Consider the following 21,303-nt stretch of genomic DNA (forward strand, 5'->3'; position numbering starts at 1 on the left):
GGAGAGAAGGCGGGAGCCAGAGGCCGCTGAGCCCGCCAAAGCCTCGCTTCACCTCTTCTGCCTGCAGCAAGCAGCCCTTTGCAGAACCACTGTCCTGAAAAGTCACAGCCTGGGTTGAGCACCTGTAGCACCTATGATCTAGTCAGTTTGTCCAGCTTCACATCCGTTCTTTTTCCCTTGTTTGTTCATTTCTTCATGTGTGCCAGTACTGGCACTTGAACTTGGGGTTTCCCACTCTCCTTGGCTTTTTCACTCAAGGGTGATGGTCCATCATTTGACCCACACCTCCACTTTCAGCTTTTTGCTGATTAGAGATAAGAGTCACAGACCTTTCCGCCTGGGCTAGCTTCGAACTTCGATCCTCAGATCTCAGCTTCCTGAGTTGCTAGAAATATAGGCGTAAGCCACCAATGCCCAGCTCTTGCGGTTTTTAAGTTCAGGAAAGAACATTTGAGCAACTGTGTCCGCATTATCAGAGCTCTCAGTGTCCCCTGAAGGGCTGGTACTGTTTGGTGGCCACAAGACTGCCTGGGAGCTGCTTGCACTGTGTGTGCACTGGCCAAGACAGACTGGCCCTGGTCACCCATGTGGTTTGACTTGGGAAATTGAGAGGGAACACTGTATCATTTATTCTACAATCAAATCCAAATTCTGATATTTTACATATTACATCCTGCAACCAACATACCGTGAGAGAAGAGAGAATTTAGAGGTCACCGGAAATGTGGAGGGAGGGGCTTGTACGTGAACCTTCCATCCTCTCTTACCCAGATCCCCTTGTCAACAAAGATATAGCTGAGGTCAAGGTCACAAGTCCTTGGCACTGAGACAGAATGAGATTCCCTGTGTGAAACTGGACCCTGAGGAGTATTGCCAACCTTTTTGTTTTTATGATGCTATAACCCAGATGTCTGAGTTCAGAGAGATGTGCCGTGTACCAGGAACTCAGGCTTTGAAGTGAGACAAGCAGCCATTCAAGTCCAGACTCTGCCATGCACTGACCAGCTCAGGTCTTCTCAGTTGCTAAAGACGTGTGTGGAATACAGCCATTCATGAATCTGGCTCTGGGGACACATGCCCTGTGGGGTTCCGGCCTCGGGTGACATTCTGGGAACACGGAGACGAGTGACTCTCGCTCTGGGAGACTGTGGCCTAACGCTGTGAACAGAGGCTCTCTGGCACAGTGGACTGAGAACGTCTCTGTGGACACAGGCCCAGAGAGAGCCTGGCCAGGGCTCCCCACCAGCTCCCCGGCTCCCCACCCAGCTCTCCACGGGGCAGGCGGGGCCCACAGGTGACACAGGTGCCTTAGACCGTTCAGGGCTTCCAGTCAGTTTTGGTGTTTGTTTTATTTTGTTCCTTGCAAAGGATCTAAGACAAATAAGCCTTGCCGATGGGGCTGGGGCACAGCCTGGAGCATTTGGAAGAGAGGTGTTATGCTGTGGGGTCAACCAGGGAGAAGATACTATGGAGACAGGAGGGGAGTCCCCTAAGCCACCCCAATCCACCCTGCTGATCTAAGACCATGGCCCCACCACCACCATGGCGCCAGGGTAGCTTTGGGGCTGCATGGCTCAGGCTGGCCCTGGGGGGAGGGAGGGGCAAGACTTAGGGTAGACGTGCTGAGGGCAACAGGAGAACGAGGGTCCAGAGAACTGATCCTGGGTCTTTACCTGTCAAAGTCTCTGCGAATCCCCCAGTGACTCCAGTGCTCAGCATTGGGCCATCAGGGTCAACATTCTAGCCTGTGCCCCTTCTCCTCTTGTGTTTAAAGGCCCCATAAATGTCACCTTCCCCTCAACTTGCCCTTGCTTGTCATTACTTACCACTTCGGAAGTGGGGTACCCTGCAGGCATGGAGAACTTGTCCAGGCTGGACACTCACTTTTATTCTAGAACAGTCACTGAGATGAGTGGAACAGGCCGTGCCATCCTGGCTGTGCAAACAGTGAGTACTGAGTCACTCATGAGTGGGGACCGGGCCGTGCCCTGGGTTCACTGAGCTAGGCAGGGGCAGCCGTTGACTCCTGCTGTAGCCATTGATGTGGTTTATGGGGAGCTCGTGGAGTCGGTATGGGGCTGGCAACCCCCGCGTTGCCTGCGCCCCTGCCCAGCTGGGAGGAATCACCACAGCAGCCCTGCTCAGGAGGTTCCTTGACATTCTAGATTCGCAACCCTGAGCTCTTCCCCGCCACCACTTTCTGGCCAGAGCTGGCGGAGATGAACCCTGGCAGAACGCACGCCAAGGCCGTGGCCAGTCTCCTAGCCATGGCGGATGCCCTCTGGCCTCTTTCCTGACCTCTTCTTCTGCCCTGAACCCCAGCTTCATGCTTCACGCATAACTCTCCCTCCTGACAGAAGCCGCTCAAGTCGGTTTTACTTGCAGCTTAAAGACCACCAAGTGCCTGTATCCATCACTCCACCTGGCCTGTCCCTAGTGCCAGGACAATGGAGAACAGCCTGTGCTAGCACAGATTGACCCACGGGCTGAGCCAAAGATGGCACCATGGCCTCGCTTGGCCTTCTGCCCTTCCAATTCCCCTGCCTTCCTCCTTCCTTCCTCCTGAGACTATTTCCTGAGAGTTCGCACGGATGTTTACTGGGTAGCAATGACTCCCACCTGTAGTCCTAGCTAATTGGAGGCTGAGAGCAGAAGGATCAAAGTTTGAGGCTAGGTGGGGCAGAAATGGTCACAAGAACTAGCTCAAAAATACCTGGCAGAAAAGCAGGGCTAGAGGTGTGGCCTCAAGTGATCGAGGGCCAGCCAAGCAAGAGACCAAGGATGAGGCCCTGAGTTCAAACCCAAGCACTACAACTAATTTTTAAAAATGAATGAATCACACGAATTCTCATCCTAGGTTCACCTCTCTGGAGTCTGCTGAACTATGGACATGTCTAACCAAGTCTTAGATTCTTTGCAGGCAGTGGACTCTTGCGGTGGAAGAGAGAATCTCTACCTCTCAACTCTTCACTCCCAACACAGGGAACTTTCTAGATCATAGTTATCTAAGGAACTCACCATATTCCTAGCACCACACTGTGTTTCATCTCCACCTAGCAGATGCCAGCTGCCACCCTTTGCCTTGCATTTTGTTAGCACCTGAGTTGTGGCTGTGTGGATAAAGTCCCTGCCCCATGGCTATTTCTAACTCCAGCTCCTCTGGGCTGGTTCTGCCCCTTGGTCATCTCAGTTGTGCTGGCCTCCAGGCACCCTTCCACGCCCCCAGCACCCTGCGAGCCCTTCCTCTACTGCTGTCATGCTGTCTGTGTCCTCTGTGATCTCTGTGACAGCGAGGGCTCCCAGCAGTCCTGGCTGACAATGAGCGTAGGCAAGGCCCAATGCTCTGCGCATGTCAGACACCTGCAGATGTAGAGCCGTTCTACCCGGTGACGTTCCTTGAGCTGATGACACCTGCGCATGGACTAAGCTGTGCTCTGTGGCCTCCTAGAGTCCTGGGTTGAAGCCCTACCCGCAATATTGGGAGAGGTAATTGGACTTAGATGAGGGTGGGACTAACTCCATAACCAGGTGATAGGAGGATACGTCAGAGGGCTGAGGGTGTTGCTCTCTCTGTCTCTCTCTGTCTGAAGGCCAGGAAGAGAGCCCTCACTAGGAGCCAAATTGGCCAGCAATCTGATCTTAGACTTCCAGCCAGCCACTAGAACTCCGAGAAATAATTTCCTATTCTTTAGCCCAGCCAGTCCATGCTATTTTACTGTGGCTTCTCAAGCCGACTCATGCACATGGCTATAATAAGTCCAAATTCATACACTTTTTGTGCCAGTGTTGTGGTTTGAACACAGGGCCTCAACATCTTGATCTACTTGCTTGCTCACAGCTGGTACTCTACCACTTGAGCCAGGCCTCCTGTTGGTCATTTGTCTAGTAAATCGGAGTTGGAATCTTTCAGGCTTTTCTTTCCAGCCTGGCTTTGAACTAAGATCCTCCAATATCAACTTCCTGAGTGGCCAGGATGATAGGTGTGAGCCACTCACCCGTGGTTCTAAATATGTACACTTATGTGACTATTAAGGCTCCTTTACTAGAATCTAGATCTGCCCGAAGGTGGTTCCACTGTTGTTTGGTTAGCGTGAGAAAAGGAATTGAAATGTTATGTCCATGTGTTTTCAGTGCTGGGGATTGACCCTAAGGCTTCGTACATGCTAGGCAAGCGTATACTGGAGTCTACCACTGATCTAATATCCCAGACCTATTTTGAGGTCTCACTGTGCAGCCCAGGCTGGCTTTGAACTTGAGATCATCCTGTCTCAGCCTCCCAAGTTGTTGGGCTTACAGGTATGCCCCGCCATGGCCAGATCTCTCCATTCATTTTGTCTGTGATACCATCCACATATTTTAGGATACCATGATCCAGGTTAGTCTAAAAACCAGTGTGCTAAATGGCTGACCTCCTGAGATTCTAGAGCAGAACTGTGGAACCTGGATTTGTTAAGAACCCCACCCTCACCCCACCGCACCCCCACTTCTCCTAAGGTCTCCAGGGCAGATAACAAGTGTAAACTACAGCATTGGACCCCAAAACTGGAAGGCCAGACCCAAACCTGGACTCAGGAATGCTTTTGCTCATGATCCCACTTGGTCTGTCATCCCTGTTTATGTTTACCTTGTATATCTTGTTTGCACGTGGTATATGGGCTCAGCGAGGCAGGGCTCCCCAACACTGAACGGTATATTTATCACAGATGAGAGCAACAAGACTGGCCGGAAGGACCCCTGTGACCACTCTCTAGGCAGGAAGACACTAACTTGCTTAGAGCCCAAGAAAACCATTCTTCCTGGGGTTCCCTGAGGTTGGCCCAAGGGGCAGGTGCACGCTGTCTTTATTCTGCCTTGCATGGGGGGATTGGATGAACCACGAGCCGATAGCCCCGGGGCGGCTCCATCTGCAGCCCTGGCCCAGAGCGGCTACCCGGGGCTCGCAGACTCCCTGGTGGCGCCAGCACATTGGCCTGGGCTTTGCTGCCCCTGCCAGCAGCCAGCGCTTGTCCCTGCCAGGAACTCTTAAACGTGGCCCCGCAGCCAGGGCTGTGTAGCCTCTTCAGGGAGAGAGACATTCTGTAGTTTCCTCTTCAGAGGACTCAGAGCCCCAGGGCCGCCCATCTTTCCGAGACTGTTGTCCCTTAAGAAGCACAGCCAGGCCTCCGAGGAGGCCCACAGAGGGCCCTAGAGGAGGTGGAGAGGGACAGAGGTCCCGTCCTGCAGGAATATCCCTCTGGTTGCTATGCAGAAGATCTTGGGGACCAGGCAGGAGAAGAGTTAAGTTCTGGGCTGAGGCTTCAGTGTTCAATTTCTTTATTTCCTGTTGATGACATTATTGCCTTCCTACAACCATTGACACATGGTGCTTTCATCTGTTTCATTTCAAGACATGAGTACACTCGCTGGAAACTATGCTTAATAGCTAAACTCAAAACATTTGGATTTTCTTTCCTTCTATGACTCTTTGCTGGTATGCTACATTCCCTAGTGAGGTTTTTTTTAGGGGGGAGGGAGGGGGAGGGGGGGCGGATGGAGGTGGTGTGTAGTTTGTTGTTTTATTTTTTTCCGCCACCATTTTTAACCCAGCAGAGAGAGAAGTCCCGGGCTCCCTGGCCAGCTGCCTCAGGCCCATCTGTAACACGCGGGGCTAAGGGGTCAGCCCAGGTTGTGGATTGGGGGAGCAGCTCCCATCCTTTCCCGCAGCCCCTCCTTCTGGGAAGGTGGGGTGTTGCTTGGAGTCCCTGAGCCCACACCTACAGGTCCCCAGCGGCGCCAGGCCCCGTGAGTCACAGCTGGACCTTCCAAATGGAACCTCCGCTATTGAGAGGTGCGCTTGTTGGTGTGAGCCCAAGGATTCTAGGGAACAGACAGGCCCAGCTGCCATGCAGGGGAACTGGGCAAGGCTCTCCTGGCCGGAGCGTGGACGGAAAATGGCTGCTGGAAGCCTGCCAGCCTCATCTGGTTGGAATTGGTTCTGACACGTGTTTCCAGACCTGGTTGTGGAGCCCTGACCATCCCTGTTCACCCTTCCCCCAACCACTACAGCACCACCTGTGGACGCGGCCTTCGGGACAAGGGCCATGGGGTCCTCCCCGCCCCCCCAGGAGCCCAGGAGAAGGCCACCCTTCTAGCCCAGCCCCCATCAGGCTCCATAGATGACCATGGGTGTTTCCCCACACAGAGCCCTGTTCCCCAAGAGGAAGGGAGGTGAGCCTTCTCACTGCACGCATGTGCCTTCATGGCCATGCTCTCCTTTCATGCATCCCATCACAGGATGGTTGAGTCCTAGTATACAGGGGGGAACACTGAAGAACAAAAGGAGTGAAATAATCTGCTTACGCTCACACAGTGTGTGTGTGTGTGTGCGCGTGTGCGTGTGTGTGTGACAGTACTGGGGCTTGAACTCAGAGCCTTTTCTCTCAAGGCTGGCCAGCCACTTGAGCTACAGCTCTACTTCAGGCTTTCTGTGGTGATTAATTGGAGATAATAGTCTCGTGGATTTTCCTACCCAGGCTGGCTTTGACCCTCCACCCTCCGATCTCAGCCTCCTGAGTAGCTAGGATTACAGGCGTGAGCCGTGTGCACAGAGCCACAACAGCTGTTAAGTGGCAGAACTGGAATATAAGCTTAGGCTTGAGGTCTTCAATGCTAGTTTTTCTCTGGCTACAGAACAGACACACACACACACACACACACACACACACACACACACACACACACACATCTGTCCTCTTCTCAAAAGAGGCCAGAAGAGGGGGTGAGGGTCTGGGGAGAAGAAGTAGGGTACTGTGTGCCTAGAGTCCAGACTCCATTTGTTCCTCCCTCGCTCACCTTGGGCCTCTTGGGCTCAGCAGTGTGCGGGCTGGGAAGGAGAGATTTCACAAAAGCTAATAGATAGGCGAGTGTGGTTTCCTATGTTTCATTCACAAGGAAGATGGTTCAAGGCCATTCCACCTCCTTCAAATGTGAAGATCTAGCCAGGGTCTGAGATAGCAGGAAGTGTACAGTACAGAGACTTCAAGGGACGAAGCCTTCCTGGGGAATGGAAAAGCTGGAGGATTATAGGGTGGGGAGATTCTTATCTGCTCTGGCTTGGTAACAAAAGTGCCCTTGCTGAGGAAAAGGGACTTCACATTCTCTAAGGCTCATTATATAGTTTCTTCCATTTTTTTTCTCCTCGAGTGTTTCTAGGCTGCTTGTGTCCTAGTTTGTCGGCTGTGTGTGTGTGTGTGTGTGTGTGTGTGTGTGTGTGTGTGTGTGGCAGTGTGGACACCAGCATGTAGGTACAAGCTACTTACCGTGCTCCAACAGTGCGGTCAGCTTGATGGCACAGTAGCCCTCCGTAAGGACATTGGAGAGGGGTGAGGTCCGACTGGCCTGCCCAGTGATTTGGGCTAGGCCTGACTGGGTGGCCCCCAATGCCAAATAGCTATGATATTCAGTAGATTCTATGAGACATTTAAGCTGTTCATACAAAATAGGCTTCGTGCTAGTTGATTTTGCCAAAGTAAAGGCTAAGTGCTCTGAGCACACTTAAGGTAGACTAGGCTAAGCTATGATGTGTAGCAGGTCAGATGGATTAGAAACATTTTTGGATTTCAGGCCCTGAGTTCAAGCTCCAATACTGGTGTGCACGCGCACGCACACACACACACATGCGCACACACACACATACACACACAATCGTAAAGTTCTAGAGATTTTGGAAAGTTGCAGTAACCAGACTCATGCAACTGACTTCAAGGCAAAATAGGGGTGTTCCAGGAATGAAGTACCTTTGGTGGGAGGTAAGGCCTCAATGGTCCTTTGGAATGCATACTTTCCCTTTCACTTCTCAATCCAAATTATTAGCTCAAGAGAAAAGCTAAACAACTCAGCTGCCTTTCTAGGCCCAAGTTACATAATGTTAACCAGTTCATGATTGGCTAATCTTGAATGATAAGGGCCAAGGGCCATCCAATCAGCTGTGGCTGGGTCACAGAGATAGTTGGAGGCTAATCTAGAATTTCACAGAACAACTAGAAAGGGATCCTTTGGCCCACCCCGAATAGCCCTCCTGTCTGTGCGCCTAGCCCACTGAGAAACGTAGCCAATGTCCCTTTTGTGTCATGGCCCTAGTCCTCAGAAATAGCAGCTCCAAGTAGCTAGAGAGCTTTTCATCCATGGGTACTGATTCCTGTCACTCAAAGAGTGACATGACTACCCCAAGTGTTGAGACTCTCCCATCCATGAAAGAGCATGGACGGGCAGATGAGCCCTGGATCTGGATGCTGAGCCACCTGTCCCTCCTGAAGGGACAGTCACACAGGAGCTTCTTTCAGCCCAGAACACCTCTCAGCCCCAGAATTGGCATCATTGGACTGTGTGTGTGGGGGGTGTGTGTGTGTGTGTGTGTGTGTGTGTGTGTGTGTGTGTGTGTGTGTGTGTACTGAGGCTTGAACTTAGGAGCTCATGCTCCCCCTTAGCTTCTTCACTAATATTCTACCACTTGAGCCACACCTCTACTTCTGGTTTTTGTTTGGGTTCATTGGCATCTCATAGACTTTTCTGCCTGTGATCCTCAGATCTCAGCTTCCTGAGTAGCTAGGATTACAGGGGTGATCCACCAGCTTTTAGCTCACTGGTCCTTCTGAATTATCTGCCTTACAGGACAATACAACTGTCAGGGTGCTGGCTAACCTTGAGCAACTGGCTAACCTTCCCTGAGCCTGTGGCTGAGAGGCTGTCAAAAGACTGAGGGGAATGGAACGACTCACCCAGAGTTCCCAGGAGTCCTGCTTATTTATCATGTGACCTGCATTAAAGATCTCCACCTCTTTAGATAAACCTGGCTTCGTGGTGTATGATCTGTGCGGTCACTCAAGACTTCATTGTGCTCAGAGAACTTACTGTCAGATTTAAAGCTCTGCTGCCGCTATCTTGGAATTCCAAATAAATGCCCAGCAAGGCCACCCTCCTCTACATGTAGTTCTGTAATGTGCAAATCATGCCTCAGGTCCGGCCTCCAGGCCAGAGTTCCTTGAAAAATAGGTTGATAATAGTAATAGCCATCTAATGAAAGGATCTAGAAATGGGTCCACAGGAAAGACCTCTTCACCTCCCATCCATTTATGGCTCTTATCCAAACCCTCAGCAGCCTGCCTCTTGCCCTTGGTCAATGCAGTCTCCTGTTCTTTCCTGTTCCCCTGGTTCTCCTTGATCTTCTTCCCTCTGTGAACTCTGAACCAAGGATTCAAATAGGTGCAGGCAAGGGCCAGCCACTGGGAGCCATTAAAGCTCTTATCAGAAGGGAGTTGCTAACAGCTCTGGTTTTTATGGTGGCGCTTCCCAGTTCCTTTATGGCCCTTTTACTGCTCCCTTGGCCCAGAGGGTTCAAACAGTCCCTTTGGGAGAGAGAAAGTGGCTCAGGACTGCAGAGCTACCTTCCCTCTGAGCAGCAGGTCTTGATCCCCGGTGGATGGGGAGGGGCTAACCACAGGCTCTGGCCACAGGGACTCAGCCCAGAGGCCACACTTGCAGGTCTGCCCAGAGCGCCAGCCTTCCAGATCTCATCTACCTCGGAAGAAGATAGCACTGGGCAAGTTGCTAGTCACTGTGCTCTTGGGGTTAGCCCCAGGGAACACCACAGTCTCTGTTATCTTCTAACCCATAACACCCTGTCCTGCCTCTTTCCTGTCCAGAACAGGTACTTAGGAAACATTTTTTAAAAATGACTTAACGATTACTTTTGAGCTTGAGATCTGAAGATTGTAGTCCAAAGCCAGCCCAAACAGACAAATCTAAGGGACTCTTACCTCCAATTGACCAGCAAAAAAAGCCAGAAATGGAGGTGAGGATCTAGTGGTAGAATGTCAACCTTAAACTGAAAAAGCTAAGGGGGAATTCAAGGCCCTGAATTTAAAGCCTCAGCACCAGTGTGCTCACACATGCGCACACACACACACACACACACACACACACACACACATTATTATTTCACCCATAGACAACCCTTACAAGATAGTTGTCTTTAGTTCCATTTCATGGAGAGATAACCATGGAGAGATGAAGGCTTAAAAGATGTAAATTATTTAAGGCCACAAGGATTGGGATCTGAAACATGTCTTGTCTTGAACTCAGGCTCTTCTTGTTTAAGGCTGGTACTCAACCACCTGAACCACACCTGCAGCCCGGGATTTGTCTTTTTGGTTCTAAAGTCTAAAAGATAGTGTTGCTTTGCCTTCCTCAACACAAGGCCTGGCGCGGGCAGTTTCCCCAGGTCTGGTCTGGGCAGTTTCATGGCTCCTTGCTGGCCAGGTTGTCTAGACAAAGTGTCCCTGGGGAGCTCTGGTCCCTTTCCATGCCCGCAGCCCCGCATAGGCGGCACGCAGCACTGGACTGCGCTGGTGACTCACAGCTGTGATCCTAGCTACTCACAAGGTTGAGGTCAGGAGGATCATGGTTCAAAGCCAGTCTAGGCAGAAAGATCCATGAGACTGCCTCTAAAAGTAACCAGCCAAAAGCTGGGCTTAGGGAATGGCTCATGACCCAGAGTTCAAACCCCAATACTGCCCCCCCCCAAAAAAAAATAGAAAAGGAAGCAAAGTCTTAGTGAATGCAGATTCCAATAATTCTGCGTGTTCCTTTGTTTCCTTGAGACACACCCTTCAGGGAACCCTTCGTAAAGAAGGCTCAGATCCAAACATAAATTGGTAGAGCCAGGCACCGGTGGCTCATACGTAATCCTAGCTGCTCAGGAGACTGACATTTGAGGATTGAGGTTTGAAGTCAGCTGGGGCAGAAAAATCTGAGACTCTTCATTCTGATTAATCAGGAAAAAGCTAGAAATGGAGGTGTGGTTCAAAGGGTAGAGTGCCAGCCTTTTTACAAAAAAAGCCAAGTGAGAACATGAGACCCCTGACACACACACACACACACACACACACACACACACACACACACACACACCACCCAATGTATAGAGGAAATAAATTGAGGTGTTGAGGTTTTAGCGGCGCTGAGAATCCCATCTCTGTTAAACTCAGAGCAAGTTGCGAGCAGGCATCGATGTCAGTGGCCCCTCAAAGATCTGGGTCCTGAGGACCCCGGGCCACCAGTCCCAGACTCGGGGACCTACTGTGTTTCACCAACATGCCTCACACCTGGGGATGGTCTGATGCCATCTCACCATGACTCTACAGTGAGCCACACCTTCCAGACACCCCCAAGGCCCTCCCCCCCCCACCCCCCCCCCCCCCCCCCGATCATCAGAAACACATTCTGGAGCCTTGCACAACCCTAGGGCTTTGGGAACTGAGGCTCAGAGGCAGGCAGAGGAAGGCTGGGTGCCTGAGGGTACTATGTGAACAAGCCCTTTCCCATGGAGGATTTTTTTTTTCTGGTCCTAAAACTTGAACTTCAGGTTTGGGTGCTCTACCACTTGAGTCACTGCTCCATTTCTAGCTTTTTGGGGGTACTTAATTGGCGATAAGAGTCTCCTAGACTTTTCTTCCCTGGACTAACTTTGAACCTCAGTCCTGTGGCCTCGGCCTCCAGAGTAGCTAGGATGACAGGCGTGAGCCACCAGCATCAGGCCGAGGCAGAATTTGCATGAGGCCCCATGCAGAATACAGAAAGGAGGTGATAAAATACAGAATCTTACGAGATTTGCAGAGAGCAACAGGTGTGGGAGAAGGCCTGGTGGTCCCGGCTGTCATACCTGATCATCACAAAATTGCTGGATCAAAAGTGACAGTGCCAGGTGTTTCTGTGGCGGGTTTTGGCTAAGGGCAGGAGCCTGACTCGGTGGGGTCTATTGTAGATCTGGGTGGGAGTAAAGAGAATTAGTCAGTGCTGCTCAGACATTGGCACCTGGGGAAAGGTGGGGGAGGGGGGGTGGAGGTGGGAGGAGCCGACTAAGCTGGGGGGAGGGGAGGTTGCTGTTACTGTATAAGGTGTGGAAGTCCTAAGGTCAGAGTTCACCACTTAAAAGCAACAGTCTCCACTGCGTGTCAATGGGGAGTGGGTTCCAAAAATCCAAGAACGTTCAAGCTCTTTGTGTGAATCGTGTAAAGGCGGGCTTCTAGCTCAGTGGTAGAGCACTTGCTGTTAGCTGGGGCTCTGGGATCCGTCCTCAGCACGGCAAAATAAGCAGACAAACGAATAATGTCTTGACAATAAATAAACAAAAATTAGATGGTGTCATATTTGCATGCAACCTATCCCCATCCTCTCAGATACTTTCAAATCATCTCTAGAGTGCTAATAATACCTGCTGTAATGTAAATGCTATGTAAATAGTTGCTGTTCTGTATTGTTTAGGGAATAATGACAGCAAGGAAAGTCTGTAGGTGCTCCTTGCAGATGCAATTGTTTCTCCTGAATATTTCTGATCTAAAGTTGATTGAATCCACAGATGGGGGAGGGGGGTGTTGGGAAAATGGAGGAGAACAGAAAAGGAATAGGCCAGGCTCGATCGTCAACAGGCAAGGACTGTTTATTGAGTAACAGCGAGGGGCACAGACCTTCTCGCCGGTTTGGAGGTTATGTGAGGGGGTGAGTTCGGGACCAGGCTTGTATGGGGTCTGAGCAAGGAGGCAGAGGTTATTGAAAGCACCACTAGGTCTAGCAAGTTGGGGCTTTTCCGTTTGGCCCACAAAGGATTGTTTACAGCGGGGCCTAGGTGAGACGTCCTGCCTGCATAGCAAAGCAGGTTCGCATATTGAGGTTCCGCCTGGTGTCTGTATGGGCCTGAGGCAATACCGTGTGTTGGGAGGGGGGGTGTCAATCCTTCCTAGTCCATCTTTGGATACATAGAAAGAATGGGTCTACAGAGGAGAGGCAAGTCCAAGTCCTTCAGGTGGGGATCCAGGGATGTGGGGGAGGGGGAGGGGGCAAGCCTATGACTAAAAGAGCCAGCTCTCCAGAGGCTGGGGGCGGGGGGGGGGGGGGGGAGGAACGTGAGCAGCAGGTGCATTCTCAGGAAGGTGCACTTTGAGAACAGGCAATCGAAGCCCCTCCCACCTCATCTTTGCTGACCTTGGTAGATGGTTGGACTGCTAAGTTGAGTATTTATAGAATCTTACTGAATTACTAAATTACTAATTATCAATTGCTCATATTGCTAAATTCACTGGCTGCAAAGTTTGCCTTCGACTCTCAGCTTACAGATGCACACATCCATTCCCACTTTCTACTCAGGGAAGTCCATCATAAGGAGCTCAGTGGACACCGGGACTTCGCCGTGAGCCCAGGCCAGGCCAGCAGGCTGTCCTGAGAGCTTTCCTAAGAGGTCCAACCCTTTACGGAGTGCTCTTTGGGGAGCAGAGGGTGCCCCAGGCATGGTACATCTCATTTAACCCTCTACACAACCCTCCAGATTCGTTTTATACCTGGGAAACCAAGGCACTGACAAATGCTATAGGCCTGGCCCCCTCTTTAACCCTAGAGCCTCTATGTTTAGCCTGAGCTCATAGTGCTACTTTAGAATAAAGAAATCAGCTTTTCCAGACATGATGGGGACATGCCTATAAATCTCAGCGCTGGAGAGGCTAAGGTAGACTGTGGATTCTAGGCCAGCCTGGACTACAGGGGGCCACTCTGAAGAGAGAGAAAAGAAAAAAAAAGAGAGGGGGGGGAGGAGGGGAGGAGGAGGATACCTCCTCCTTAAGTCCCACCTCCCAGCAGGGTTCTACGAAAGCTTCCTAGGCCAGCTGGTCTCACCTTGCCTCTCCCAGGGTCTCTGTTTCTATGGGTTTCTGGATAAAACTAGCCCCCTCTAGTCTGGGGACTTTGTAAGCCATCTTCACAGCTGCCCATGGTCCTTGTTTATGTCCTCCTAGTCCACCCTACCTCTTCTGCTCAGCACCTGGTGCACGCACACACACACACACACACACACACACACACACACACACACACATCAAAATGACCACTGGTTCCTGCTGCCTTCCCCCTCCTCGCCCTTACAAAAATGGCTGGGCACGGCCCTGTCCCTTCCACTTTGGGTGAGGCCGGCTTTTCCGCCAGCCCTCACCCTGGGCTCCTTAGGAAGAGGCCAGGCCCTTCTGCAAAGCTGCAGTGCCAGGCCACGGCAGGACCCTCCCTGGTCTTCAGGCTGACACCTTTTCACAGGAGCATTCCAAGCGGGGGATGGCTGGAGAGGGGCCGGAAGCCCAGCCTTTGTTGGGATAGAAAAGGTCAAAGCTCAGAGAGTGGGGGTGGGGAGGGTCAGGTCAGTTAAAGATGAGCCAAGTTTGGGTGAAACAGCTGCACGACCTACACCACGTGGGTGGTCTCCAGAGAAAGCGGAAATGGGCAGAGGCCTCCCCACAGCCCAGCCTTCTGGTCCTGGGCACTCCCTTTCAGGGGTGGGCGCTCCGCTCCCCCTTGCCTTACTTGGTCTTAATCTATGGAAGCTGTCCAACAGGTGGAGGTGTCCCCAGAGAGCCCTCTGAGCATTCCCTGGAGGACCCCGGCCTGTCCCTCCCCCCACTTCAAGGCTTTGTCTGCCACCTGCACCTCCCATCTCTCCCTCCTCCGAGCCACTTAGGGTTCTACCCAGCCCACGAATAGACGGGAACCCAGAGAACTCCTTGCCCCGCCCCCCCCAGCCCCACTTGCTCTGTCGCTAGGTGATGATTTTCTGGCCCTTGGGTCTTGATCATTTGTGAATGAAATGAAGCCATGTCATAACTTTAATACAAAGAAGCAAATTGAACACCGTGAACAAATGCTCTTGAGAAAAGAATGCAAGGATTTATATAATATGAATTCCGGGGAAGGGGGAGACAGTGTGAGTTTGCATGCAGATTGGCTCTCTTGTGTCATCTGTTTATGAAATTGGTTTGTGGTTAGCCTAGAAAGCTGAGCCAGGTCAGTAATTGTTGATCCTATTTAATATATAATTTTTTCTAATTTTCCTTTAAGTGTGTGTGCGTGTGTATCAACTGAGGTTATCAAGCTGAGGTTCAATCATTAGTACGTCCTTTCCTATGCCCCAACTTTTCTATGTATGTACCAGTGCAAGTGTTTCCTCGGGACAGTACCTGTTCCAGAGCTAACAGGCTCAATTCACACCTTTGCCTTTGTGATGCTAATATTTTTGCCAAAGAAAATCTTTAAGTTCAAGTATTCTCAATCTAGGGACAATTTCTTCTGGTCTGTGCAAAGAATATATTCCTAGGGAACCTGGCTGCTTAAAACATTGCCAAATAACAAAGACTTCTTCAAAGTTTTTCTAGGCCTTCCCTTTCAGACATCCTGCCACTCCATCTAAGTCAGACTAGCACTGGGGGATTTGCTTCACAACCATCATTATTCCCAGCATTAACCAAACTGGCTGTTTTCGGCATTGCTTTTCAATCACAAAAGCTCTTACCAGATTCACTCCCACTCCAAAGAGAAGATCAGTTTCCGTCTTGGAAATCTCAGACATTGCTAACAATAGAACAGTATAGTTTGAACTCAGAGCCTCAAGTTGCCCTCGTTTGGCTTTTCTCTTAAGGTTGGTGTTCTACCACTTGGGCCACACCTCCACTTCTGGCTCTTTTTTATTTATTTTTGCTGGTTAATTGGAGATAAGTCTCATAGACTTTCCTGGGCAGCTGGCTTCAAACTTCATCTGCAGATCTCAGCCCTCGGAGTAGCTAGAATTACAGGTGTGAGCCCCTAGCACCTGACTAGACCAATACGTTGTCTCTTCATTCAGAGAGATAAAAAGAGCAATTTAGGAAAAGGTGGAAGCAAAGCACTTGCTGGTTTTATGTGTAACCAAAAGTTGTTGTCTTGTAACTCAGTAAAACCTCAAAATGATTTGGTTTTGCTTTCATAATCCATTTGGAGAAATGTGACGTATTTTATAACACCCCCCCCCTCCCAACTCCCACTCCCAGCTCTGACACAGCTTCTAGGGGGTTGCTAGGTGATGCTTGTGGCTAGTTCTCCCCTCTCCAGCCTCCATGTGCTGTTAGCTAATCAAGTACAGAAAGGGTCCTTGCCACTCCATGTCATTCAACTTGGGTCTTAGCATTAGCTGACCACAAAGTTCTCATCCACAGATCTGTCTTTGCCACTCTCCTGCCCAAAGGACTCAAGGCCTGGCTGGACAGAGACTGGCTTCCAGATGGCTTACTTCACTGGTATGAGGGCTACGTCACCATCTCAGGGAAAAGTTAAGATAGAAGCCACAGCCGCCCCCCCCCCGGCTCTCTGTCTCTGTCTCTGTCTCTCTCTGTCTCTCTGTCTCTGTCTCTGTCTCTCTCTCTCTCCCCTTCTCTTGTTTTGTTTTTGTGCCAGAGCCTGGGTGCTGTCCCTGAATTTTATGTACATAGGCTAGGGCTTCATCTCTTGAGCCACAGCTCTAGTTCCAGCTTTTGGGTGGTTAATTGGAGATAAGAGTCTCATATACTTTGGTGCCCAGGCTAACTTCAAATTAGAATCCTCAGATCTCAGCTTCTAGAGTAGCTAGGGTTATAGGCATGAGCCACCGGCGCCTGGCCAGATGTTACAGTCTCTTTATAACCTAATCCTGGAAGGTAATATTGTCTATCATAGCCTATCTCAAAAAGTCATTAAGCCCCTCCTGTGCCCAAGAGGAGGGAACTACACCAGAAAGTGGGTCTTGGGGCTAAACAAGGAGCTGTCAACCTCCATTTCCAGGGTGTAACCACTAAAAGTTGCCTCTGATAGAACCCCAAGACCCTGCTTCAGCACTAGGCTGGCCTGAGTCCCGATTCCCTGGTGCCCACATTCCTCCAGCTTGTTAAATATTTTCCACGTCACAGTTAGGCACCAGTCTTTAATCCTAGCTATTTGGAAGGCTGAGGGAGGGAGGACTGTGGTTCAAGGCCAGCCAGAGGAGGAAAAGGATCAAGACATTATCTCAAAAAATAACCAACAAAACAAACAGGACTGGAGGTCTGGCTCAAGTGGTAGAGTGCCAGCCTAGTAAATAAAACACAAGACTCTGGGGCTGGGAATATGGCCTAGTGGTAGAGTGCTCACCTTGTATACATGAAGCCCTGGGTTCGATTCCTCAGCACCACATATATAGAAAAGGCCAGAAGTGGCGCTGTGGCTCAAGTGGCAGAGTGCTAGCCTTGAGCAAAAAAGAAGCCAGGGACAGTGCTCAGGCCCTGAGTTCAAGCCCCAGCACTGGCAAACAAAACAAAATAAAACACAAGACCCTTAGCTCAAACCCTAGTACTTGGAAAAATATCTAGGTATGTCTCCCATGTCACTCTTGTCCACAATCTAGGCCAACCGTTTGTGAAGTCCCTGCCTTGCAGAGAGCTAACAGGTACAAATATCGTAAAACATGGTCTCCAGGCGTCACGCGGAGGGCTGAGCTTCCCTTGCTTATGCTCAGCCACGGGAGGATTGGGAGCCAGGGCATGGCATGGGGACCCTCTGGTTGTAGAAGTCCCATGGCTGTGTCCCTGGTACTCCAGAAAGAGGAGGACAAGATGGAACACCTGCCTCTAGGTAGAGGTGACACCTGTTGATGGCTCCCACCATCTCCCCCAGTGTGTGGACTAGAAGAGAGTTACCCCCACCCCCCAGGAAGAAGGCCCAAGCAGAGAGACAGCTGGGGCCTGGACCCCAAGAGCCCACAGGCCAAATGAGCGAGCTGGGGAAGGCCTGCCGACTCGGCAGGATCACGGGCTGGATGAGGAACCGTCCACTCTCACTATGTGACGGTGGCTGGTCTCCAGGTCGCCACCATCTTCCAGACGTGGAGCTGTGGCTCAAGTGATGAGCGGAAAAGCTAAGAGACAGCACCCAGGCCCCCAGTGCAAACTCCACTACTGGCCGCAGAAGCAGCAGAAGCAGAAAGGAAATAAGAGTCTCATGGACTTTTCTGCTCAGGCTGGCGTTGAACTATGATCCTCAGAGTTCGGACTGAGTAGCTAGGATGATGGCCATAAGCCTCATCTCTTAATGAGAGCATGCTTCCCTGAGATGGAAAATTCTGGTTCTTTTGGAATACTGGCTAGGACAGTTATTGAAAGATGGTAGAAAACCTTTGACTCTTCTTTGGGCAAGACCTCCTGCAGGCAGCTTCACTACGGGCTCCTAAGGGGAGGACATCTAGGCCCGGAGCGGGGGGTGGGGGGGGGTGGGGGGGAGCAATCTTTCCACAACTGGTAACAGGCTTTGGAGGGAACTGGATGGCCATGCTGAAATTACCATTGTGTTTGGAATACCTATGACATGCTGAGCGTGTGCATTTGTCTTGTTCTCACACTCACAGATGTGAGTGGTACAAGGGGACCTTGCCCTATTCACTGGTTCCCACTAACAAGTGGCCCCCAAAGCGGTTAGGTAGCTGACAGCCTCAGGAAGGTTACCTAGCTGGTCCTTCCCTGTAAACAAAGCTACATTGTCAACGCAGTGCATTCCCCAGGAAAGAAAAGCCAGAGTTCTTGAATCTCAAAGCAGTGTCCCAGGTCCAAATGCAACTCTGCATTTGCAGCCCGTGTGACATCCCTCCACAGTGGTTTTTGTGGGACTGATTTAAGGTCAAAGAGTTGGCCACATGCTTTCCAAGGAGCCCTTAGTTGGTTTCTGGGGTTCTAGGATTTCCGGCTAGTACATCATTCCAAACAACAATCACTCTCTGCTTTGGTGAACTTGTCTACACTCTGGCAGAGTAGGCTGTTTCCCCCAGGAAGGGTTTTCTTTTAAGAGGTGTATGGGGGTGTGAGTGAGCATGTGCAGAAAACCATCACCTAGCTTTCCTGTTTCCAGGCAACCGCGCAGCTTTACAACAAGTCACATGGTAGTGCTGCTGCCAGGGAGAAGGGGAAAATGGAAAACTGTGCTGTCTTGAGAAAGAGGCTGGGAATAAGCAGAAGACTTGAACCTCTCCTCTCAAAATATTATCAACAACTCCTCAAAGACCCCAGGGCTAGAAAGGGCTTCTGGCTTCTCCATACTTGGACCAACATCCTACTGGATAAAAAAAAAAAGTCCAACTAGATAGGAAGTGGTGGGGAAGAAGAGACAGGGCAGGGGGAGTTGGCAGGGGTGGGGGGGAGGGGCTCTTGGCCTAAGGTGACATTGGCACCTGTGCTGGAAACCCTGCATCCAGAGGAGTTACCACTGAGGAGGTAGAAACCACACCCACTCCTGCAGGCCCAGCTCTGCTGCAGAAGCCCTAGGATAATGAGAGCGTTCTGGTTGTAGCTAGGCCTTTGGGTGGGTAGCAGCCAAGGGTCGGTGGGGACACCTGGGAGGGGAGGAAAGCCACCCAGAAGACCCCATTGCTACCTCCTTTTTGAAAGTCTCTTCTTTCTGAACCAGTTTTGATCTAGGATGTTCTGATTTTTATCTCCCTATTCCCCACATTGTGTGTGTGTGTGTGTGTGTGTGTGTGTGTGTACTGCAGCTTGCATTGTAGTTGCACCACCATAGAAATTCATCCACCTACATGTTTTCATTTTGTGTTGTTTTGTGTCCCCCCCTGCCCCCCGCCTCCACATACCAGTAATAACATCATCAACAGCCAAAGGACCCCCAGGAATCAAGGCAGCAGCACTGCTCTTGGCCCTCCTGGGTCACTGAAGGGGGTGGGTTGTGCTGCCCCTGATCCAGGGTTCCAAGTATGAGCCCAAAGCTGGAGATGCAGAGTGGTCCCGCCCATTCACCCTGCAGGAGTCTGGGAGGTTGGGCTCACAGAGCCACCTAGCACTAGGCTCAAAGCAAAGAGGCATCATGGGAACCCACTCTTGGGTCTTCCCTATAGCTTAGACTGCCGGCACCGTGTAGCCTGGCTCCCGGGAGTGAGAGCCGGATCATGGACACAGTGGGCACCCTGCCATGGAGCGCAGAAGTTTGAGACTTTGGCAGCTTGGGCTGTTAGAGCTCTCTAGCCCCTGATCATAAACCCTTAGGCAGAGAGGGTGGAGTGGGAGAAAGGCCCAGGCCCTTTCCAGTCGTGAATGGCATTTGCTCCTTCTCTTTTCCAATGGGAACCTAGACAGTTGTATTTCTTGCCTGCTTTAAAGTTCTGAAGGCCTAATGATAGGTGTTCTCTGCATTTATTAAGGGCTTGCCATTCATTAAGTCCAACCAGGAGGTTAATAGAGAAAAAGTGACCAGAGTTGTAGAGGCAAACTTCTGCCTAGCACTGGGGAGAGAGAGGTTAAGGAGTCTGCCTTTTCAAACTTGGATCTCTTTGGTTCTTTTTATTTTTGTTTTTAAATTAAAGGAAGGAAAGCAGAGAGATCATTGGGTAGCAGGAGATGTATAACGTCCTGGGGGTTTGTGGCATGTTTTCTTACTTTAATGGAGAAGAAAAGGTTGTGCCTTATGAGCATTTTGGGTGGAAGGTGGGGAGGAACTCAAAGGTGACAACGGGGTGCAACTGTATACATTAAAACCGCGTGTGGAGGGGAAAATGGCATTCCGTGACTGGTTAATATGTAGCACATGGGAGAATGGCGGCTTTCTGGGAGACAGCAGTGGATGTGCGGTCATCGCTGCCGTGGAGATGGTCCGTGGGTGCTCCAGAGGGCGCCCAGGGCCAGGCGAGGTTGGGAAGTTGGGGGTGCAGTCTTTGGGGGAACCGAGGCTTGCGACTTCATGCGGTGCCAGGCAGCTTCTGCAGCACGCAGGCGGGCCTGGCCGGCCGGCTCACGCCCCCATCTTCGCGCAGCCACCGGCGCACACCGTCCACAAACGCCGGGCCGGTGTTTACCCAGGCTCAGCTCACGCGTGCGCGCACACACGCCTCCTGCGCCCAGGCTTGCGGGCGGCTCGGTGCCACTTGGCCAGTGGATCCTAGGGCTTCCTTTAAGAAAGTCCTCCAAGAACCAAATACCTAGGCAAACTAGAATAAAGGTAGAAAAGTGTGTGAGGATAGGAGAAAAAAAACAACAACACAACACCACCAAAAACCAATTCTGCTCGCTTGCAGTTCTTGGGATGGCCAGAATGCTACCAGAAACTGTTGCATTCCAGAGCTGGAGAGGGTGAGAGCCGGGGGGGGGGGGGTGGTGGTGGTGGTGGTGGTGGTGGTGGTGGTGGGAGTGTGAAGCCTGAGCGGAGAGGCCGAGGAACTTCAAAGATGAAGTCTGAACTCGGACGCCGACCGTCCGGGGGCCGCGGGGGGCGGGCGCGGAGGGCCAGGGAAGGGTTAACGCCGGAGCGGAGCGTGCGGCCGGGGCGGGCCGGGGCGGGGCGGGCTCGGGCACTGTCCCTTTAAGGCGGGCGGCGCGGGCCGGCCGAGCGCCGCGGTGATTGGCGCGGCGGGATCACTGGCTCCCCGAGCCCGGCCCGGGGGAGTCGGCTGGAGCCGGCTGCGCTTTGATAAGGTCCTGG

This window comes from Perognathus longimembris, chromosome 17 (assembly GCF_023159225.1).
Source record: "Perognathus longimembris pacificus isolate PPM17 chromosome 17, ASM2315922v1, whole genome shotgun sequence".
NCBI classification, from domain to species: Eukaryota; Metazoa; Chordata; class Mammalia; order Rodentia; family Heteromyidae; genus Perognathus; species Perognathus longimembris.